The sequence below is a fragment of the Motacilla alba genome, chromosome 5, assembly GCF_015832195.1.
Source record: "Motacilla alba alba isolate MOTALB_02 chromosome 5, Motacilla_alba_V1.0_pri, whole genome shotgun sequence".
Taxonomy (NCBI): domain Eukaryota; kingdom Metazoa; phylum Chordata; class Aves; order Passeriformes; family Motacillidae; genus Motacilla; species Motacilla alba.
The window spans coordinates 11,746,798-11,771,342 of record NC_052020.1 but is presented as its reverse complement, the minus strand read 5'-3'; the positions used below and the strand labels follow the sequence as shown (position 1 = coordinate 11,771,342).

Sequence of the window (24,545 nt, the reverse complement as noted above, 5' to 3'; positions counted from 1 at the left end):
TTTTTTTTTTATGGGCTAAACAATGAATTAATTTCCCCATTATGGGAAAATTAGAATTAAAAGAAATTAATCTGTGCATTTAGGAAAGAGCTTACATCAGTTTCTTATTTTACTGCTTTCTTAGGTTCTCCAGGCTTCCTTTCAACAGTGTTTCTGCTTTGATGTCTTGCTCTCTACCCAGATTGCCAGAAGGCTTTCTGTTGCAAATGCAGGTGTTTTCAACTGCTAGATACAGTTGTGTTGTATTATTCATCACCTCGATATAAAAATGTATTAGTGGGACACTTATTTTACACAGAGGACAAAACAGGGATAATTGGAAAGATGGCAGACTGTATATAGAGGAAGATGTTGCTTAGTGAGACATGTTTGGCAGTGGAGGAGACAGGTTTGCATCTGCCTTGCTGCTGTTTCATGTATCAGTCCTTGAACCTTTAAAGCACCGTTTTTCTAACAGACTGCCTTGCCCATCAGGCTGGCATCTGAAACCAATTAAACATGGCTTTTGAGAAGTACAGCTCTATTCACAGAGAGCACCTAGAAATCATCATGGTATGTGAGGGTTATTTGTTACATGCTGGTGCTTTTTCCCGGTTTTTGTTGTTTTAGTGCTTGGTAAAGACCTCTGTGTGTGAGACCAGGTCTTCACTGAGCTGCTGGGATTTACTAGAGATGAATGGATCTGCAAGTCAAGGGCAATCTCGAGGCTTGTTACACAGTAAAATGAACACCTCGGTCCTCCTCCTGACAAGGATTTCTCTGCCCTGTCATCCAGAGATAGTTCTGCGTGCCACACAGACAAAGCAGAGGGACATCCAGAGAAAGCTGGTGAGTCGTGACCCTGCTGAGAGTTAGAGATGTGCAGTAATCCTCCTCTTGACGCTCCCAGCTGCAGAGGACTGGTATTCACCTTTCACTCCACTCAGCTGCTTCAGAAATGGAGGCAGAGCATTGCTGGTGAGAAAGAACCAAAGCTGGACAGTGAAACCATATAAAACATATTTATCAGAGATGGTAAAGGGATGAAGGACAATCAGAGTGGGAGAGGATGAGGAAAAGGGCTGGGGGCATAAGTAAGCCATTCAAAAGCAGATAAAACGCCAGGAAACTGTTTTCCCCTTCTTCCCATAAAATATTCCTTGTCTTTCTTCTCCTCTGTCAGCTTTCCCTGGATGGACATTATGCTCAGTGCATACCCATCTTTCAGGGCACCCTGGCAGTCTCCCATTTTGAACACCTGTAATCCTGTATGCTTTGTATATGTGAATCTGAATATGATCTTGGGCTGTTAAATGGGCAGTAGGGCACTTTCATATTTTGTGTCACTCCAAAGTTCAGAGGCATCTTTTTGATGTGCATGCATTTGCTCATCTACCAACCTTTACACTTCTTGAAAATAGATATTCTAATCATCAGTCTTGAGAACTTTTGTCTCTGAACACTGGAAGCTCTTTTGTCTTTCATCTCTTCCGACAAAGCCTCAGTGCTTAAAAAGCAGGCAGCTTAGCACCCGGAGATGGGAATCTCTCCTCAGCTGCCTCCTCATGCTAATAGCACTGCCAGGTGGTGGTGAAGCTCGTTGTTTCACAGCTCCAGGTTGTGCCTGACTGGAATAGAGGGAGCGAGGTCTGTCAAATCCAATGCCGGACATTGGTCAAGAAAGCAGCACAACGCTTTATTTGTATGGATAGGAGAGAATTCCTTAAAAGCAGATCTTGTTTGGACTTCTGGAAAGGTTTAAATTCTGGTTTCTGGATTTAAAATAGCCTCTGACAGCTCATGAGAGCGAAGAACATGGTAACGTTTGTGTTGCCTGCTAAGCATGCCATCTTCTGTGGACTGTGCTGGCTTCCTGGCCCTGGCCATGATCTTTGGTAGTGAATCCACCCCTAGAGTTAAGTTGAGGGAAAAAGTATCTCCTTCAGTCTGTTTCTATTTTGCTAAGTTATAATAGTCTCTTTGCTTTTTATGCTATGAACCCAAAAATGAGGGTTCTTTTTCTGTTCTACCATTTCTAGGCATGTACCTCTAAACTCTGCATCTCTATTTTCTTAGATGAAGCTTTCCTTTTTTTTACTCTCTGCTCAGATGAGCATCTTTCCAGAGCCTTAATCATTCATCTTTCTGTTTAATTCTACAGTCCTTGTGATAGGATAACCTGTACTGTAACCTTCTTCCACATGAGTTCACACATCAGGCAGAGGACCAGTGTGGCAATTTAGGTATGGCTTAGCAGGTCAGAGCTTCACATCTTTGTCACTGAGGTGCCCCTCACTATGTAAGCCTTTTCAAGGTACAGTGAGTGCCATATTTAACTCTTTGGTTGTTTATTTCCCAATGCCTGTTTTGGGAGAAAAGGTGACTTCAGTTAACTCATAAGTTTTCTTTAAATATCTCCCCCATATGCAGTACAAATGTTACCTACAACAAAACTTGTGAGATCCTAGGGGCCAGACTGGCATTATTCAAAGCAAATAGAGATAGTATTTTTCATTAATCCTTATCCTTCACTATTTTTTTTGCTCAGGTCATGTTTCTTCCATGAAGTCAGTAACTGTTTCTATAAGCTTATAATCTGACACGGGATTTACATGGTTTAGAAGGGCTTTACTTCTGCTGTGGCTGTAGAGCTGAAGCAGAGCTGGTCTTGTTGTGCTGAAAGGATGGGCAGCCTGTACTGCACCCGTGTAGCAAAAGGTGGGTTCCTCAGGGCACTGTGACTGTGCTCTGTTCCCAGCCAGCCTCAGCTTCCCACCATGGTTTTCCCAGGAGAGCTGCCAGGGCCAGCAGAGGCGGCTGCTACCACCAGATCCCAAAAGCTCTCATCGCTGCAAGGCACCAGCCCGCTGTTGGCGAACCGAAACCATGGATTCTCCCTTAAGGGCCGCGGTAAGCTCTTAATAAGAGCTCCCAGGCCGTGGTTCCTCGACCATTTTGGGCTGAGTTGCTGCAATTCATACATTTGGGCGGTGGGCTGGGCTGAGAGGAGCTTGCGCGCCGGCCGCGCTCTCCTCGCACCTCTCCACGCCCGGGTCAGCCGAGGGCTGCCCGGCCAGCGCCCGACTCATGCTCGGTCTCTGCCGATGCCAGGGCAGGCTGTGCCGTGCCGTGCCGTGCTGTGCCGTGCCGTGCCGTGCCGTGCCGAGCGCAGCCTGTGCCCGTTCCCCGCGGCCGCGCCGCCCGCATATGCCCAGCGGCGGCGCGGCTGACGGGGCAGGGGCGGGCCCGGCGCGGAGGGCGGCTCGGCTCGGCTCGGGGCGGCGGGACCCGCCTCGCCCGGGCGATGCATGAGCGCGGCCGCGGCGGCGGCAGCGGGGGGGCGGGCGGGTAGCGGCAGCGGGGACGCGGCGCTGCTGCCCTGCCTTTCCCTGCCCGCCGCTGGCCCTTCCCCCGCCCCTCCCCGCTCCGGTGCGCGACTCAGCCGCCGCTCCGGGCAGGGAGGAAGGGCTGGGAGCCGCCTCCCGCTGCCCCCGGCCGCCCCCTCCCCATGCAGCCCGGCCCGCCGCTGGGAGCCCTCCCCGGGGGGATGTTTCTGCGGCCGCTGCCGGGATAACCGGCGCGCCGCCCGCCCCCGCCCCGGACGGAGGATGCTGCCCGCGCCGTGGCGGGTTCCGACTCGGGCAGCAGCGGCCGCGTCCGCCTCCTCGGCTCCGGGCAGCGTCGCCGGGGAGAGATGAGTTCGCGGCACCAGGCGGACTGGATCCCTTACAGGTAGGGGGAGACCCCGCGGGAGGCGGCGGGTGGGGCGGAGGCACCGGGGCTGCCCCTGGGCAGGAGCCGCTGCCCCTCGGGGGGTCCCCGGCGGAGCCCGCAGCTCGGTGGCGGGGCCGGGGCGGCCGGACCCTCCCCGGGCACGGCGGGGCGGCGGTGGGTCCCGCCCGGGGGAGCGGATCGCGGGCCGGGCGCCCGGTCCCGCCTCCAACTTCGGGTCGGTGCCGCTCCGCGAAGTTCGGGGGCTGCTCTCGGGGCGAGCCGCCAGCCCCGCGGGGAGCGGGCAGAGCGCGGAGCTCTCCTGCCCTGCGGCCCCGGCGGGCGGGCGGGCGGAGCGTTGCGCCGTCGGTGGCGGCTGCCGCGCCTCGGGCTCGGGCCCGCGCTGCCCCCGCCGGCGGCGGCCCCGGGAGCGCGGCTGCGGGCGGGCGATGCGCGGGGCGGCCGCGGCCGGCGGTGCCGCCATGGCGGGGAGCGGGATCGCCATGGCAGCGCCCGGCCCGCCGCTGCCATTGGCTCCGCCGTTGCCATAAGCTACGGGAGCCGCGGCGCGGCGGCGGCCCGGGAGCCCCGTGCGTCAGCGGAGACGGCCCCGGGTGCGCGGAGCCCCCTGCGCCCCCAGCCCCGCTGCCGCGCTCTACCCCGAGCGCCCGGTGTGGAGCGGGAGCATCCGCGGCTGGAACGAGGGAATAGTTGGTGTCAGACTTGCCGGACCGAGGGGAAACCCAGCCAAATATTTCGCTGCGAGCGGGATGGGCTGTTCTAGTAATAGACCCCTTTCCGAATCTGCTGTTCAGAGTACATTAACGTTATGGGTTTGTTTGTTTGCTTGTTTGTTTTTAGTTTTCGTTAAAGTGTCTTTTTCAAGCTGAATTTTTACAGAAGGAAATCACGAGGGGTTTAACAAGGTGCTCTGAAAACGACAGAAAGCATGTTTCTTTCGTTTGTTTGGTTGTAAATGAAACAAGGTGGATACAGTAACACGGGAAACGAGGACACAGTCTTATGGTGCGCCAGGGGAGGTTTAGGTTGGACACGAGGAAAAAGTTGTTCACTAAAAGGATGATTTGGTATTGGAATGAGCTGCCTGGGGCGGGATGCTGGAGTCTGTCCCTGGAGGTGTTTAAGGAACGACTGGATGTGGCACTCAGTGCCATGGTCTGGTTAACAGGATAGTATTCACTCATAGGTTGGACTCGATGATTTCAGTGGTCTTTTCCAATCTAGTTGATTCTGTGATAAACCTTTTATTTTTGTCGTCGGTAGACAATCACAGAATTAAAAAAATGCGCAGAGTGCATTTTAAAAGAAAGGCAGCTGCTTAAGCAGGTCAGTTGTAGTTTGCCACAGTCTCAGTGACAGTGTTTGTAGCAGACGTATGCCACAACGAATGCAATGTTAACACAAATGCAACACTCTTTAATACAGAGGAAAAAAAACAACCCAAGATAACTGCACAAGTGGAAATCTGCTATTTTGATATGTGCACATCATAGTTCAAATCAGTAGAAGAATTAGAAAGAAAGAAAGAAACATGATTACAATGAATCTGAGAATATTGCCACTCAGCAATAGCACTTTCAGCCCATGCATTTTGAAAAGATGTAAGGAATTGGCAATAAGGCTTCAAAAATGACTAGTGGATGCATTCTGATGCAATTTGAAGCCTTCTAATGAGGATAGAAATACCAGAGGAACAGCTGTTCGTGGCTCATCCCAGCAGCAGTGGAAGAGTTTTTCTGTTCTCTCACTGTACACAAGGCTCTGCAGAGGCCAATGCCAAAACTTTGCTGAGGGGTTTTATAGCAGTGGCCTCAAAGAAGGAAATAAAACATCTCTATTTCTGCTCAGTGCAGCACAAGGAGAGGCAAAGCAGCAAATCTCAGAGAAATACAGATTTAATGATACTCATATCTTTTCAAATGTTATTCTTGAATGTTAATGATGTGTTTATGGTCAGAAACTGCTGAAGACTGCTTAAAACCAAAAGGCAACCAAACCACAGCTCTGCTCTGAAGTGTCTTTATTTAGGCTTCTAACAGAGTTCTCTCAAGAAGCTGACTTATTTTTCAGTCATCAGAGGTAATTCTTGAGTTAGAGTTATATTCTTGCAAATCTTACTGGACTTGTGTGTGTAAAGCATCCTCCAGGATCCCCTAAACATATATGCCCAGGTTTGGGAATGCATATGTGACTGAGTTTACACATGAAAGCACTGTATGATTAAATTAGGTCAAAGTACCATTTTGAGGGAGTGAAATATGCAAGGAGGAGGAGAGACCTGATGTGCACCCCTTGGAACAGATCATCTCTCTGAGAGCAAAATGCCCCATGCTTATCTGCACTCTTGCTTCACATTCTTGTTTACTGTGGTGAATTCAGTGGTTGCTGACTCTCAGAGCTCAGAGGAAGGTTCAGCACCTTCTTTATGGTCTGGGTGGCATGTGACAGCCATGAGTGTCACTGCTGCTCGTGTTGGGGACAGAGCATAGGCTGCTGGGCACGCTGAAGTCTGGAAAGATGTATCTTTCTAGCAGTGGAACATATGTGCAGCTATATACCTGAATTAACTCAAGCAGAGAAGGATTGTATTTCTGCTAGTAAAATGTCATATTTTTCCTTTCAAGTGAAGTGAGCCAGAGGGAGTCAGTTCCACGTGTGTCATGCACAATTCATTAAGCAGTCCACCTGTGTGTCCACAACTCACAAACTTACACTTCCCCTTTTATGACGCTGAGAACATTTTGAGTGAGTTAACAAAAATTAGTTGGCAATTTTTTCAGTGTCAGTGCTAGTTCACACTGAGGTCAATAAAAGGTTCATTTTATTTGTGAGTTTGTGATTTCAGTGTTTTGCCCTTATCTCTTTTCATTCTCTCTTAAGCATTCTGCTTTTGAAATGCTAATAATCATAGGATGATATTTCAGTTCACTAACATTATGAAAAATAGTTGGGAAGCTGTTTTTTTAGAAGTAAATATATTGTGTTTATTTTCATGAAACACATATCATAGATGGAAGTTTAAGTGTATGATTAAGCACTTACTGGAAAGTGCACATCAGGTACAATGAGCTAGGAATTCTTTAAATTGTACCCATTTTTAACAATGTCTCTGCTCTTAATTATAAAGATTCAAAATAGTTTAGATGCAATTAAAAAAAAAATCAATACAGTCCATGTAGCTGCCTCCAGCCCCAAAAGTGGTTTTCAATAGAAGTTAAGAGTAAGATGCAGCTTCTTGAAGAATTATGTTCTCAAGCACAGTGGTGTTTTCCTTTGGTGTTCTTCAGCAGTTTCCAGTAGAAAACACAATGCAGAAGTGTCTGGGAATCATTACAAATTCACAGGAGTTCAGGTTTTCTGTTCAAAAGTATGTTTTTGTTTCATATCTTTTTCTTGAACTCATTTTTAATTTATAGCATTTCTTAAATATAACATACTCATTTCTATTTTATGCTGGTCTATCTTGAATAAGTGAAGACATTCCTCATACTATAAAACTGCAGTCAAATAAAACTGCTGCTAGGTAGGATGAAAGTATCAGTAAACTCAGTTACAGTAAGGCCTCTGTCTCTATTATTATTATTTGTTCTTATGTTTTCAGCTGCTTCTTTAACAATAAATCTTGATCCTGTAGCTTTAAAAGCAGCATTTACACAACCAGCTAACCTGTTCCATGAGAAATATCTAAACACCACCAGCTGAAAAGCCCAATCCACACAGGAATCCATTTAATACAAGTCCCCAGGGTTCTCTGTAAAGGGTCTGTGTGATGCTGCTGAGCCTTGGTTTGTGTGGCTAAACCTGCCATGGCCAGAGGGGACCCTGTGAACTGTGCCCTGGGGGGCCTGGCACTCGGCACTGAGGGCACTGAAGGCACTGAAGAGAGCAGATCACACAGCCTGCATTTGCAGTGGCATAATATGTCTTGATGTGTACATGATGGTGGTTATAATGCACATTGTTTTTGTTTGTGACAGGTTTTATTATGCTCAATTTTTGTAGCTTTCATGAATTTGCTCTGAAGTTTTAAGGCTGTGCTTAGATATTGCAGCTATAAACAGTCACAAGTTATTTACTTGCAAAGGGAAGGATTGCAGTTGGAAGAAAATTGTGGAGCACAGCTGGGTTGTAAATTCATGAATCATCGCAATTAGGGCAGATAAGAAGATTTCTGAAAGTGTGATGTGTAAACAAGTCCTGGAAAAAGAATGGCCTTGAGCACCAAGGGTATCCCACACTTGTTTCTGAGCACGTTGGTGAGGTAGTGGGATATTATAAACCCTGAAGTTTTGGCATTGTGAAGGCAGCAGTGCAGGTGGAGGGCTCACCTTGCTGCAAGGTGCAGTCTGTGACCGAGAGCATCGCAGTGCAGGCAGGCTGGCTCCCAGCCTCCTGCCGTGGGGAATGGCATGGATAATTTACAAGAACTGCTTTTTTAAGGAAAGACTGTGTCTGTCCTCTTCTCTGAAACAGGCTGTCTTGTCTCAGGCTATTCAGTCTATAAAATTAGCCTGGTCACATGCTTTTAAAACATTTAAGTTAGAGCTCTCCCTTAATGGAACTCTGTGCTCCTGCATGGAGTGTTCCTGCTGTGGTGCAGAGATCAAAGGTGGTTTGCCCAGCATCAGTGTGAGGGAGATGTCAGAGGAAATTGCTACCCTGAAGCTGGTAGCCTAAATCAACCAGGCAGAAAAGAGAGGTGAAGAAAATAAGTATCCCAAACCATGCAAGTTGGGGGGTGTTTGCTGAGATGGAAATGGGACAAGGCTCAAGGGAGATGAGCTGCAGAGCCGGGCGTGAAACCTCGTTGTCTTGTGCTTTGCAGTGTGCCAGAGGTGGAGTTAAGAAAGGGGCTGAAGTGGCTTTGCCACCCCTTGCACAGGCCTTATGACAGTGAGTGATGCACCAGCTGTCCCAGAGCTCTGCCACCCCCCACTACCTTTGCGGTATCAGCAGCCAGATTGAGATGAAAACTGATTTTTTCACAGGCCAGTGGGTTTCTGGTAGCAACAATCATTTGCAGGTTCCTGGCAGTGACAATCATTTACAAGCCATCTGTGCCAGATTTGGATCACAGCCGGGAAGTGGATATGAAATGTAATGTCTCTCCTCTTGCACTTCCCTGAGTTGGACAGTTTTGATTCTCATGCCTGAGGGTGTTTGGACATTCCCTGGAGTGGCATCCATTTAGAGATGCAAGCAGCAGTTTTTCTGGAAGGTGGTACTTTTTATCTAGTAACTAAAAATTGCCATTCTAGAGAGCTGGATTCTTTTCACACTTCCTCCTCATTTTTCTTCCTCTCACATTAATGACTTATTTTCTAATTCATGCTTTTCTGTTCTTTCAACTGATGAACAGATTTCTTTTTGCTATTTTTCCCTACATCTTGCTCTTCTTGCCTCTTTTTCTGTTCTCTTTCCTACTTTGAGATTATTCACAAAAATAGAATTCTGTCTTGCCAGCTGTATGGTGCCTGCAGAAGATACCCTTCTCTGTAAACATTTGCTATTTAATTTGTATTTTACTGTTTGTAGCTTTTAAAGAAATCCATCCCAACTTCTCATTGTGTTACTTAAGTAGTTAGTACATCTGGGATTTTTTTAAAAGCTGAAATTATTTATTTTGTAGATTATTGAGAATTAATTTCAGTGTTTGCAGTGATGTATTCAAAGATTAATGCCTTAAGCATGGATTTTAAAATTGGTGTTTATTTTGTATCTCACTTACTGCTGAACATTTTGTTCCTGTAGTGTGTGAAGGCCAGTCACTGGGACTAGGAGATGCCCTTCTTGGTGACAGGTCTGTGTCATGCACAGGGGGTGGCAGGCCTGGAAGAACTGTTTTCCCACAGTTTTGCAACCTCTTTTATTTTGATGTAAAGTCACGGTGATGATCATACCAGCTAGTTCTGATCACTCTCAGCTGAGAATGTCACACCTCTTTGGGCCTTGCTGTCATTTACATAATGCTAATAATATGCAGGTATACAGCAAGGCAGCCTTCAGGCTGGAAAATTTTCAGTTTAGAAGGCAGGTACAAGAGAGGAGCACAAAATGCAGGTGGAAAGCTCAGGGTGATTGCTGGCATGGGGTTTTTTTTGCTTTCATTTTTGTTGTAGACATATGATCATTAGCTTCTTTGGACTATCTGTTCTTAAGAAAATGGGAAGTTAGGGGATATTGACTTAGAGAAGGAAATGTGCTCTCAGGGAAGGATGTATAGAGTGTACAAAGGCAACAGTGGGAGAAGGTGGAAAGACTGGAATGCTTATTTTGGATGAGTACACATCATAAAAGATGAAACTTTTTTTTCCTGACATGGTTATTTTACTCCAGGTTGTTTCATCTAACACTTGATGGCAATGGAAGTTTTGTAGTTTATGTAGCTTCTGTAGCTTCATGACACTTTAAAAGCTCAGTTTGCTCAATAATTAAATTACTTTTTAGATGGTTTTGTATTGTATTATTTTATATTCATAAGAAATGAAAAGATATCTTTCCTTTCCCTTTCAGTGATTACAACAGAAGTAGGTTTCATGCTTTTGTATTGCTAATAACTTGAGGGATTACATATTTATCTATTTTTTTATCCTTAAAGAGAAATGGTGACCCAGTTGAGAACACTTCCTCCTTCAGGGAAATGCAGTAGGCCCTAGAGAGCAGAGGAGAGTAACTTTTCTGCCAGGACAAGAACTTTGCAGCTTTGGGTGCTGATTTTCTTCAATAAGACCAGCATCCTTCCCCCTGAAAGCAGGGATGCTGTAGAGACTGAGGCTGTCCTCTGCCATCCGTGCAGTTGTGTGGTTGCTTGCAGGGAGCTGTCACAAAGAGGTGGCACCAGAGCCTTTCTACTGACTTAAAAGGAGGTTGGATTGGTGCCATCCCCTTCTCTGAGCTCATGTTTTAGCTGAGCAAATAAGGGCAAGCGGTGTGTAATGCATGAATATGCCAGTGTGCTTGTGAGTGACACACTTATCTTGTTCTCTGACAAAGCAAGTGCCCCAGTCATTCTTTCATGAAGTTGAGTTCTAGCTTGGATTCTCAGATGTTTATGAAAATTAAGTCTTGAATTGCAAATTTCAGTGGAAAACTCGTGATCCCTGTTGTGATGCATGTTAACACAAGCCTGTGAATATCATAATTCATGATTATTGTAACTCATTTGACACAGGTAATGAAACCACAGCATGAAGTTTTTAATGGTAATTTCAATTCCAATCACAGTTCTAACTACTGGCAGATGAGATATTACAAGATGAAGAAATTCCTTGATTAGCTGCAAATGATGTCTAAGATGGAAATTGTATTTGCAAGTGAAATACAAGTACATTGGTATTTGATCTACAGTTAGGAAAAGGATCTGAACAGTTCTGTCTTTCAAATTCAGTATCAGTTTGAAAGCAAAATGAAGTTAAAGGCTAGGTATTTGCATTAGTTATTCCTGTGCCATAGCAAGAAACATAAGGAAAATGAGTCTGGTTTGTTTCAGAACAGGTTGTTGCTAGCCCATATTACTACAGCAGCATTTTCACTTGGCTGCAGTAACAGCAACAAAAACAAATTACCTTGCATCATGTAGCAATTTTCACTTCTGAAAAGTTGAGGAAATTATTGAATGTACTGTGGAAATTAAAGAGTAGATAACTTGTCCAGACAATGACTTAGACTAAATGCTCAGATGAGGTTGAGTGGAAACCAAAAGCCTAAGACACATACTGTACCCTGGAATTCATCCCACTATTTTTGGCAGATATAAATCCCAATACTCAAGCCAGGAGTGTGAATTTCCATTAAACAGTGTTTTGCAAACCTAGGGATTGCTTCAAGTTTTCTGTGCTGAAACTTAAGCTCAGTTGTACGGGTGAATAATGCCTCTTTTGGGACACTGCATCTGTAGAGCAATGTTAAATAACTTTAAAGGTGTCTCTACACACCATTGAGTCAGACCTTGATAATTGATTCTTCCAGGTTACTGAATCTTAAATCACTCCACTGGCTGTTGCTGCAGATTTAAAAAGTAAAGTGTAAGGTTTTAGAGAAACTTTTTGTGCTTGCCCTAGAATAACATTGACATTGTTTTACTGTCTGTCCTTAAGGCAGAGCTCATGTGCCTCTGTGTGTGGCATACTGTTACATCTCTGCAATCATAGAATCATTTGGTCAGAAAAGATCTCCAAGATCATCAACATTGTTAAGTCCACCACTAACCCATGTCCCTAAGGGCCACATCCACACAGCTTTTAAATACCTCCAGGGATGGTGACACCACCACTTCCCTGGACAGCCTGTTCCAAGGCTTGACAAATGTTTCAGTGAAGAAATTTTTCCTCATATCCCATCTAAACCTAACCTGGCACAACTTGAGGCTGTTTTCTCTCATTGTATTGCTAATTACTTGGGAGAAGGTGCCAACCCCCACCTGGCTACATCCTCCTTTCAGGTAATTGTGGAGAGCAGTAAGGTCCCCCTGAGCCTCTTACAGGCTGAACACCCCCAGCTCTCTCAGCTGCTCCTCACAGGACTCTCCAGATCCCTCCCCAGCTCTGTTGCCCTTCTCTGGACTCTCTTCAGCCCCTCAATGTCTGTCTTGCAGTGAAGGGCCCAGAACTGGGAACAGCACTCGAGGTGTGCCCTCACCAGTGCCCGGCACAGGGGACAGTCCCTGCCCTGGTCCTGCCAGACTCACTATGCTGATCCAGGCCAGGATGCCATTGGCCACCTGGGCACACTCTTACCTAGTGTTCATCTGCTGTTAAAGAGCACCCCCAGGTCCTTTTCCACTGGGCAGTTTTCCAGCCACTCCTCCCCCAGACTGTAGCACTGCCTGGGGTTGTTGTGACCCCAGGACAGGACCCAGAACTTGGCCTTGTTGAACCTCCTGCAGCTGTCTTGGCCCATCAATCCAGCCTGTCCAGATCCCTCCCAGAGCCTTCTGCTCTCCAGCAGATCAACCCTCCCACCCAGCTTGGCGTCACCTGTGAACTGACTGAGGGAACCCTCAATCCCCTTTTCCACATCACTGGTAATGGGCCACATCAGAAATGCACAAGTATTCACTCCTTTGAGCAATGGTGCAGTTCAGTCTGGGAGGAGCTGGGGACTGCCCCATTTATTTTGCTTCCAGTACCTGTGTTAGATTGTTCACAGCTAGGAATTGTTTATACCTGGGAATGTGCAACAGCACAGTTCACAGTGGGCATATAACTTTTAGTGTAGAATTCCTCATCTGGTCTGAAATAAGAGTATTCATTTTTGGCTATTAAAAGAGCACTAGCCACCTATGAGCCACCTAATTTAGGCTCTGGCTTTTCAGAACACTAGGATAATTCTTGGATCTGCCAGATATATTAATTAAATACTGTATTAATACCCAGAGAAACTGGGCCATCGTATCAGAATAAAAAGGTCATGACATTGCTAGAAGTTTGAGGCATCCTGGAGGATGCCTTTTAAGTGTTGGCTATTTCAAATAATGATATTCTGTAGTATTCTGCCAGTATTGATGCAGCTTGCAAAATTCTTAATTACCTCCTTGGGGCTTGAATATCATTCTCAGATTTTGAAGATCAAAAAAAAAAAAATCATCACAGGAGAAATTTAATTGAAATTAAAAGTCCTTCCTAACTTCCTGACTTCCTTTCCTCTGTCCTTGCTTTCCTTCCTTTTTCCTTCATGTTATTGTTCCTGGGCACCCTCTGGTTTTTATTAATTTAGTGCTATTTGCCTTAGGATTTGCAAGATGTAGGTTGTTCTGAGTAGTATTGGAAGGAAAAAAGTTCTCCTATCTTGTGCACCTTGAGTCAGAGTGATTTCCAGATTATTCTTTTGGAAAAAATGTGAAGATATCTTTGCATAAGATGGAAAGTGGGATAAGCAAGCTCGGGTGTTCAAGTCTCTGCTCCTTGTTTCATTCTTTGAAAGGTGTTTCTAATACCTCAGATGAGTGCCTGGATTTTCAGGTCATTTGTTGGTGTGTGCTGGGCCTGTCTCCCTAAAATTTTGTTCTGAAACTGGGGGGGGGGGGGGTGTCATTAAGTTTATAAACTTTGGATTTGATAAATTAGCATTCTTTTACAAAGACTTCTGGTAAAAGAATCCAGTGAACTCTAGACTTAGAAGAAAATATTTTAAAGTTTAGGAAATTAATTTTACTTACAATAGCTGTAGTATCTGAAAGCTGTCCTTTCATTCATATGGTATCAAACAGTATAAGCTATAACCAAATTGAAGGAGATAGTAAGGTAACTGTGAGCTCACTGGGAATGACTGTCCTGTTTATTGCTTGTGGTACTCTGTTAAACTAAAAAGGTTGTGAAACAGAAGGTTTAAAACCATGCAGAATAGTTGTTTTTTATCTTTAGGCTGGCATAGGCCTTTCAAAGGATGGAATGCTGTGAACCTGTCTATGGCTGGATTTTCAGGAGTGCTCAGATTCTGTTGAAAATACTTAATGTGGTGGAATGAGAAGGGAGGAGGAGGACTATTGTGCTGCCTATTCAAAATGACAAACAGCATGTAACATGTTGTAGTTTTTATGTGTTCTTTGGCAAAAACAACTCATTTTCTTCTGAAAAAGCTTATTCTGAAAAAAAAAATAAGATACATTAGAGGCACAGAGATTTTCCCTGCATTGTGTGATGGACTGTAAATATGCCCACTTGACATTGTGAAGCATCCTCAAAGTAAGTTTCTGTGTGTTGGGGTGAAAATTCAGCCCAAAGGGTTTTAGTTTATAGCCAGCTCTGCAATATTGCATTTGCTGTGGTCTTGGATGAACAATGCCAAACATGAGCGCATATTGCAATAAAGAGTGAACAGAAGGATTTGTTCTGTATGGTTTTCTTTTCACTTTGCACTTGATTACATCTGTCTTGTTGCTAATTTTTCATGACATGGCTATGATACTGTTTTTAATTTTTGTTTTCGTGCCATTAGAATAGGTCTATAACTAACAATGATTATTAATAAATCCCTGAGTTATTTACTTTGGGAAGTGAAGGCATTTGTTTTCTTTTTACATCATTAAATGCCTGCCTCTCTTTCCTAATGATACTCAGTACTTAAGGAAGCTTGTTTTCCTCATTTCTGTGTTCTTTCCTTTTTTGTGTGTGTCCTCTGTACCTGGCTGATGTTGGTTTTGGGAGAACAGTTGATGTGCTGCTGGGAGAGTGCCTGGACATAGTGTGGCTTCTGCTAAACTTGTCAGTCAGTGGCAGTATTTCTTATAATCTTCCAGCTCTTCTTAAATTAAATCTTTTAATAATCATAAAGCAGATAAATATTTGAGCAGGATTCCAGGTCTCTGCCACCATCCAAGAACTGTCAGCAGCAGTCTTTCTAAAGTAGATTCCAAACTCAGGAGGAGGTCCTTCTGTCACCAGGTGGGAGAGGGGGGAGCAGAAATGTTCCCTGGAGAGCAGCCTGGTTTGCCAGCACACAGAGCTTCAGAAGGGTGGGTGAGCAGTCACTGCTGTGGGCTGGCAGTCCACACAGACACCCTGTGCACTCGCCAGTTTGACACTAGTGAAGATAAGAGCGTGTGCACTGGTAGTGTGCAACACCATCCCGCAGTGGTAAACACATTTGGAGGCTCTCATACAGGAAGCTGTTCCTCTAAATTTCTAGCTAGCTTGTGCCAGCCAGCTTTCTTTCCATAATTCTGCTGAACCTCCTCACCCTGTTCCAGTTTTGGTAGGTCCCGAGTGAGCAAGAAAATGGAGTCCTCTGAGTCTGACCGAATGAAGCTGAGTGACATTCTGTGGATGCTCCTTCAGGCTGAAATGGCTCACCTTGTATCCTGCAATAAACACAAACTCATGGGTTGTGCACTGGAGTATTAGAGCTATGAAAAATGTGCAAATAACACTGATCACATGCTGCATCAATTAGACCTTCTGTGCAGTGGGCAATTAGTGTTTCATAAAGAAACCAGAAGATACACACTCATATGTATTTATCAGAGAGGAGAAGAGAACATCTGCTGGTGTATGTTTTGATTAGACCCAAAGGGGAATCTCAGCCTCACTCCTTTTTAATGGTCCAATAGCTAAAATCATTCTTTCTGCCTTACTTAAATGCATTTGGAAATAGCTTCCCACAGTGCCTGAAGTGGTTTAATTACATCTGATGTGGTTAGAAGAGGTCTCCAGCTTTGTGTGACAGAGCTTCCTCTAGCTGAGAGGACACGTGCTCGCTGATTACACCTTCGGTCGTCTCCTGTGCCTGGCATGCTGCTGGTGATTTACAGCGTGGCTGTGGCTCAAGAGCTCAGTGGGACAGGTCCCTTGGTGTGCTGGATGCACCTTGGCATTGTGCTGGAGTGCACTGCCAGGCTTGTGTCTCACTGCCTCATGTGCTGCTTGGTGTGGAACTCCGGGAGAGGTTGCAAAGATAGAGATGTATTACCCCTGTGTTACTGATGGGGACCCTGCATATACAGAAATGTGGCTTTTCCAGGATGAAAACTCAGCAGCAAGATTGGGGAAGGAGTTATATAAGGAATTATATTTGCTTTATTGTCCACTCTTCTTTCCCTCAAATAATATTTTTTTTTATTTCACTTATATTGCTCTTTGTCAAATCCAAAGTGGGACAGTGAGAACTATGCATTAAAAAAATGAGCCCAGTCAATTTTCTTCACAATGTGTTGGAAGGAATCTTCTTGAAAATATCTGTAATAAAGGGTCCTAGGATCCATATGAAGACTAGGATCTCTGCATTTTAGATAGCAGAATTCCTATAGCTGTCCATAATGTTCCCTTTGGGGATTCTCATTGCTCTAGTCATATTATGGAGCTGAACCCCAAAACATTCTCTTACAGAGAGACTGTTTAAAGCCTTTGCCTCTGTCCAGCCACCACCTTCATTATGAAATCTGTTGCATTTAGAAATATTAACCCTCTTTAATTTTAGTTGAAATTAATCAACTGAAGAAATTATTATAGGCATTATGAATGCATAAATCTTTCTTCATTACAAAACCAGGCAGAACCCCCTCATTATACGAATTGTCAGTGAAAGAATTTGAAGTTTGAGTACTCTGGTCTAATTTTATTATACAGGTCCCACAAAAATGAGAATTCTTCCTGAAACTTCCAGAGGTTCCCTGCCTTCTACAAAATGTGACGTTAACATACATGTTTCATGGGAGATAGATAACTTTAATCCTTCTCTGACAAAGACCCAAATATTTTGAATTTATTTTTAGTTGTATGGTATGATCTGCTTCCTGTTCTAGGAAGTCAGCAACCAAGCTGATAATCACATCTTTCTGCTCACATTTTACCCATTTTAACTGAAAATATTTCATAGGAGGGAAGTACCAGGCTTACAGGTGTGTCAGAGACAAGGCTGTGCATGGCACATCAGTCCCCAGTGGAGATTCCTTTTGCTGTAGTTGTTGCTGACAGGCGTTCTACCAGGTGAAGTGGAAAAATTAAAATGGCAACTTCACCCAGGCATTAAAAAGATATGAAAAGGGTGGTGGAAGCCCTTTCCTGTAATGGTTTGCTACGGATGTCGCAGCACCTGAACAGCTCTTTGTTCAATAAAAATGTGTTACATTTATTCTGCCAGCCTTTGCTTTGCAAGTAAAACACAAGACAGCCTCCTGGCAAGTAGGTTTGTATGTTTTTGCTGTGCCTTTCATATCCACAAAAGGTGTTGGTAAACTTTTCAGTGCAGTTTGTCAACACAACCTTTCTTTAGCAGTTAATCTGATCTACTTCAGCTGTGATCTGCTTAGTTACGTTTTTAAATGGCACACGGGAGCAAATTAGATTAGGCTTGTTTTCTTTGTTGAAAAATGGAAAGCACAAAATCCAAGACCTGTAATATCTTGAATTACCTCAGGACCTGTTTCTGTCACGCTTAAACAAATCTGCTACAAGGGCATGGCTGCATCAGTGGTAGCTTTCTAAAGCTGTGCTGGTTTAGAAATCAGAAATTGAAGTGCATTTAAACAGATTTGTTTTTTATTTTATGATCAAAACATTTGGGATGGGAAACAATTTGTACTTTTTCTGAATACATGAAGAGTGACATTTGCTAAATTCTACATTCCAGTTATTCTTTCTATATTGAAGCTTTTTTATTAAGTTGTAACCACATAGGAAGCAGTGCTTGTCACAATATAATTGCATATTGGAGATTTGTGTAAGTTCCATACCTTGAATCCACAAATTGAAGTTCAAAGTGATACTATAGTTCATCTTCCTTTAAAAAACAAAAGGGAATATAACACAAAATCATCCCCAAAAGTACCCAAACCCAGTTATACCCAAATATGCTCAAATATCTGAATTATGTTTTAAAGAGGAGAATTTGTCTGTTCTATGCAGTGTGGACAGTCAATAGGTTTTTCCTATGTTATTTCTTATCCCTGTCTTTGTGTGGGTTGATAACATGCCTGAATCTTAGAGAAAGAAGAAGAAAAAGACAAGGAAAACAGATTTTGTGTTAATTAGTAAGTGAACTGCAGTATCTGTATCTAGCATGAAAGCAGCCATTGGAATTGCAGATTTGGCTATCCATTTTGTTTCTAGGAACTGACAAATGTACAATTTGCAATCCTATGTAATTATGATCTGATTCTAGGGTGCTGTAATTTCTATCAGTATCTAGAAATATATAATTTATGCTAAAAATTTTCAGTAGAGAATGTGCCGGGATTAGTGGCACAACCTTAATGAGAATTACACAGCTTAATTCCTTGGATATGATGCTGGTATTGTGTCCTTTATCTATTTTGAGAGGTCATATTATACTGAGAAAATCTGTAGCAGTACATGAACAGCAAAGGATACCTGTGGCTTTGTGTGAGAGCTGTCCAGCAGTTTATAGAACAGGATACCCCTTTTGCTTAGCCACTGGCACATGGTGAAGGAAGAAATGGATACTTAAGTAAAAACAGTTTAAAAATAGTAGATTGGATAAATGCTGAAATCTTTTTGATCTAGTTCTTTTGGATATTTTGTTACTGTCGTGAATGACAACTGCTTGCCAGTTTAAGAAAAACAAATCTTTAGAATTGACACAGCTTTTAAAATCTAATTATCTTATGCGTGCTTTATTTCAAAGACAAGGTTACTCTTCTTGCATGTAATATATTTGTGCAAATCTTAGGAGTTTTCAAAACAACAATAAAAAGCATCTTAGTGTCTTTTTTTGTTTTTTTTTATTCCTCCTTGGTTACTGTTTGATGGCACTGGTGAATATTTGACAAGCAGTTTAGAAAGCAAAGATAAAAATGAATGATTGTTTTATCAGCCATTTACTCTGGTGTTTAACATTCTGTGTGCTATAAGCTTTTATTGTGCAAGTATGTAGCCATTTGAGCAGGTCTAGATGGCAATATTTATGTCCAGCATGAATAAGTTATGTTAGTCAGTTCAGGATCAGAACCCTAAAAATTAGGTGGTGTGCATATATCAGACCCTATTTTCAGTCTGATTCAAATGAAGTGAAAATGATTTTCTAGAGTCTGAAATGTTTTGCCTTGGGGGCTGAGTTTGCTCTCAAGCAGTACCACACAGACTGTTCATGTGACAGCCTTTTAAAGCCCAGAACAATAATTTGGAAAAGCAAGTTGCAGTTAGAAATATGAATTAGTTGGGTCCTGATCATTAGCTCTTAATTTTTCAGTAATTTGGTAACTGTGTCAGCTATAAGCTGCCTACTGCAGAGGACATTTTCAGCTGGAGACCCAAAGCTTTTTTGCATGTTGTGTACATCTGATAGAGGAAAACTGTGTGTCCTGAAAGGAATTGCTGTATCAATTAACTGCCCAACCCTGACAGAATCCAGCATTTCAGGCATACCAGTTAATGATGATAATTTTCCAGACTGTATTAAAAAAAAAGTAGTAGTTTTCCAGTTTTTCTTATATATATATATATATATATATATATATATATATATATATACACACACACACACACATATATCTATGCATATGTGCTTAAATATGAGGAAATAATGTCTCATCTGGTTTCTGTGGAGACCATCAAGCTGGATAGAGTAGATAATGTATCACTTTTCTCAAGTTATCACACTTCTTAATAATAAAATGCTTTTAAAATATTTTTCCATTTATACATCACTGTAGCAAGGCATTTCACTTAGCTTTTTGTAGCGCCACACAATGTGCTGCAAAGTGTTGAGAGAATAATCCAGAGTAATTATTAGACTAAGTGATAATTTCATTGGAGACAGTCAAGGAGAACCAGATGAAGACGATTGTCAGATGTAACAAAAATGGTCACAGAGTAGTCAAGAAGAAGTGTAGTTGGGATTCTGATGATTCATAGTGAAAATGGATCTAAAAATACTGCAATAACATATACCCGGCCTGTTTTAAATTTGACTAATTTATTTTAAATACTTAAAGCTGATGTGCTAAACTAAGTGTATAAATTCAAGTTGGTGAGCATGGTTAATGTTTATGAAAAACAAAGATGATTGAATTTTGTGCAATGGTCATATCTTAGTGCCACAGAAAGAGGTGTGTTGCATAAGAATACTAAGACTGTAACTTGATGTGATACTTTCAAGTACTTGTAAATGTAGTGAGTGCATTTTGCTATTAAAAGGTCTATATTTTCTTCAATTTGAAACAGAAAAAGCATGCCAGCATATTTGGGGTTAAATAAAATATAGCCAGAGTATGTAAATATGGGCTGAATGGGACAAGTCCCCAAATGTGCCAAAAAGTAAAAAGTTCCTTTTCCTATTACAACCTATGACATGTGATTCTGTGTAGTATTAGCTCATGTTATGTTTTTCCCCTCCTGTTTATTTTCTCTCTGCAGTTCTTTTTACTAGAGAAAGCAAACTCCCTTGGCTGGGAGTTACACACAGATGTGGAGAAAAACAATTATTGTAACAAAAGGAAAGAAAAGCTGAAATGTGTTCAATAATGTTGGAAGGGGCCTTTAAAGGACACATTGGAAAACAGAGCTAGAAAATTGGCTTTCATTGTACACAAAAAAGGTGTGTTTACAGCTGCAGCAAACTCTCTGACTGTGTTGTAAAGTTTTTCTGCTGCTTCTTAGGTCTTGAGAGTAGATTTCATTTACCACACTTGGCTGCACACAGAAGCAAAGGAAAGGGATTAGCTTAGTTTTTAAATGGAGAACAATGCTCTTCAGGTTGTTTACTCACAGGATCATCTTCACACGGGGAGCTGATAAACTGGAAGATTAATATGTAACTTGTTTTGAAATTATCTTTGAATGCCATCGACATCACCAGGTTTGAATACTTATGTCTCACTAAAGGGGAGGAAAATCACCATCCCAGCCGAATTATTACTATGGTTTTCTAAGACTAATAAAATCTGAGAAAGAGTCTCTTTCTGTGCAGGCATTTTGTATGCACACTGTGAAAACAATCCTCTGTCTTCAGGAGTTTGTAATTAAAAACCCCAGCCTGGTGGGATTTGTACATATGCATCTTTTTATGCAATGTGAAGTTAGTGGCAACATTCTCATGAGATTGAATTCATGGCTTTGGGGATTCAGGGCCCAGGAATGAAGATCAGGCTGTATGAATACCTCATCTGCATAGAGTGGTGTTAGAAGTAATGACTTAGTTTTCCTTGTAGGGAACAAAATAGAGGCCAAATGGTGTTTGCTACTTTTGATAGCCATCAACATCTTGCTAGTCTTGAAATCCATATCCATGTACTTAAGCACCAGGATCTGGCAAACTCATTTTCTCCTGAAAATACTGTCCAGACCTGTCAATATTTGCTACTAGTGGAGATGGTAATACAGAGAAAGAACTCAAACCAAAATGAAAAATCTGCTTTCCTGCGTTCCAGCAAAAGAGTACTAGGTTGGATTATAAAGATAGTATGTGTGGGGGGGAAAAGTGACAAAATATTTTGTTTCACGGTTAGTATTTATCATGAAATGACATGTCTTCCCTTAGAAACTGTATTCCATGGAAACTGTAAAACCACCTGTAAAAAGGAAAAGGGAGCTTGGCTGTTTCAATTCACTAGCATCTATCAGAGTTACAATTCCTACTGTATTTTTGTTCAGTTTTGATTGTTAGAGCAGCAAAGGCAAACTAGGTAATCTCTTTCACCTTCATGTTTTCAATAAATGGATAGCTTAATTTTACTATTGCTTTAAAAACCCAGTGAATACAACCCCATCTTTTCCCTAAATACTTGCACAGGCAGTGGGATCCGTTAATACTTTGCTGCATTAGTGAATTACCTCAAATATAATCCATTTCAGCAGCAGCATGTTTGATCTACATATTCATGCCTGTGTTTGCACGCCTGCTGCAGGGAGAAGCCTCACTGAACACCTGCAGCAGTGACCCTATCACTGGCATCAGTGTTTTGTTTGTTAAATACTTCACCATTAGGCTATTATTTTAAAGGCCAGCATTGTTTCTAGGTTAATTACTGTACCTGTGAGGCTCCATTCTTGCTTCACAAAGGTGTTTCCAAGAGGAGTTAAGACTTGTTTGTTACTCTCATTTTACAGGTGTGTGGGAAGGTTGGACTGTTTGATGTACAATAGGCTCAGTAGCTGCCAACTGGACAAAGCCATGTTTCATAGAACAGGTATAGGACAGGGAGGGAAGGGTGCCAGCAGTCGTCTTGTGCAGGTTTTTTCTTCATCGCAGTGGCTCACAGTGTTTTCCACATCAAAAAAGCAGAGGTGTGTTCTGGGTGACACCTTGTACTTGGTCAGCAGTAATGGAATGGGAGAATCATTGTGGTCCAGGCAGAGAACTCTTGTTCTGCAGTGTATGTATATGTAAGTGCAGTCTCCTTACCCAGACAATTCTTTTCCCTAGTTTCTGCTCATTTAATTTACTGTTTGTTGTGGTTGGGTGCTTTGTACATTAAGGGGTTTGGTTTGTTTGTGCATATATTTTACTGTTTTAACAGCTGAGATTGGCTGGGTTTGGTACTGAGAAAGAAACCTGGCTGCTCGGGCTGGATCTTTCCAATGCTGGCAGCGATGTGTTTTCGATAAAGGCACTTCCTGAAAGTCATGTCATTTGTCATCTGGATCCATCTGCATTGCAGGTAGTGTATCTCCAGGTCACAGTGGGGTTTTTTTCCTTCACAATTTGCTCCTGTTCAGGTACTTCTCGTCAAACTACTTTAAATACAATTTTAGCATAGATCAGCCAAAGGCTATTGTGTTTTACTGCTCCATCATTCATGTTTATTAAATTCACCTGTCTCTTTTGGGACATAGATTACTTCTCCTACGTTTTGTTCAGAGTTTGTGTGTGTTGAGGGAGGGTGAGAAATAACCCAGCTCTTCCAGTAGGTGATTTTTTCATTACCTGCATCTTGCTGCCATATGCTATCTTGTTCAGTTCTGTGTAATTGCAGAGAATGAATCTGTACAAATATTAGTTCAACTGATCTTTCCAGGGCAGTAGTGGCAGCCCTGTAGTTCAGTTATTTAAAACATGCAATGTGCTGTAGGGAATAGTTTTGCTTTTCATCTCACTAGATCTTTTCCTGGCTGCTTATCATCCTCACTGAAAACTCTCAGCCTAGGCATTTCAGCTCCTAAACTGTAGTTTCTTTTTTCTGTGACTACAGTTTTGTTCTGATTTTACTCAAAGCTGGATCTCATTACTTCAAAGCATATCTGAAGTATCTGCAGAGCTCCTGTTTTTCCCTTCAGCTCTGAGAGTCTCTTGGGTTATTTGCTCAAGAATGGTCAGTTTTTGTTTTTATATATCTTGCAATACATGCATCTAACAATATATTTTACCTGACTCTGATAGGTTTTTCAAAAACTTAAGTCTAGGTAGAACATTTAGAAGATTTGATTTCTATAATTGCTGTTGGTTTCATATACCCCTAAGGTTGTAACAATTGGAGATCTATTTTGATGAACTGTTCTAATTAAAACAGACCAAAATGCTGTTATGGAATTATAAAATGGTTTGGGTTAGAAGGGACCTTAAAGATCATCTCGTTCCTATTCCTCTGTCATGGGTAGGGACACTTTCCACTAGAGCAGGTTGCTCAAAGCTCCATCCAGCCTGGCCTTGAGCATTGCCAGGGATGGGGGCATGTACAGCTTCTCTGGGCAACCTGTGCCAGTGCCCTACCACCCAAACAGTAAAAATGTTTTTCCTAATATCCAATCTAAACTGACTCTCTCTCAGTTTGAAGCCATTCCCCTTGTCCTATACTACATGCCCTTGTAAAAAAATCCCACTCCATTGTTCTTGCAGCTCCCTTCAGGCACTGGAATGCCACAAAAAAGGTCTCCCCTGAACCTTCTCTTCTCCAGGCTGAACAACTCCAGGCTGAACATTTGCTCTCAGCCTTTCCTTATAGGAGGGTGCTTAATTTCTCTGATCCTCTTTTTGGCCTTCATCTGGACTTGCTCTCACAGGTTCATATGCTTCTTATGTTGTGAGCCCCAGACCTGGACACAGGTGGGGTCTCAGGAGTGCTGAATAGAGTGGGAGAATCCCTTCCCTCACCCTGCTGTCCAGACTGCTTTTGATGCAGCCCAGGACACGTTTGGATTTCTGGGATGAGAGCTCACATGGCTGGGTCCTGTTGAGCTTCCCATCAACCATCGCCCCCAAGTCCTTCTCCTCAGGGCTGCTCAATCCCTTCTCCTCCCAGCATGTGTTTGTGCCCTGTCCCAGCTGCAGGACCTTGCATTGGCCTTGTTTAACTTCATGAGGTTCACACATCCCAACCTCTCCAGCCTGTCAGGGTCCCTCGGGATGGCATCCCTTCCCTCCAATGTGTCACCACACCACACAGCTTGGTGTTGTTGGCAAATTTACTGAGGGTGTCCTTGATCCCACTGTCCATGTTAGCGACA

General features: G+C 42.9%; 1 protein-coding gene across 7 annotated transcripts in view; it reads left to right on the top strand.

Moving 5' to 3' along the window:
- The window catches only part of TUB (TUB bipartite transcription factor), a 211,733-nt gene that overhangs the window by 65,887 nt on the left and 121,301 nt on the right, over nucleotides 1-24,545 (top strand). The window lies entirely within an intron of this gene.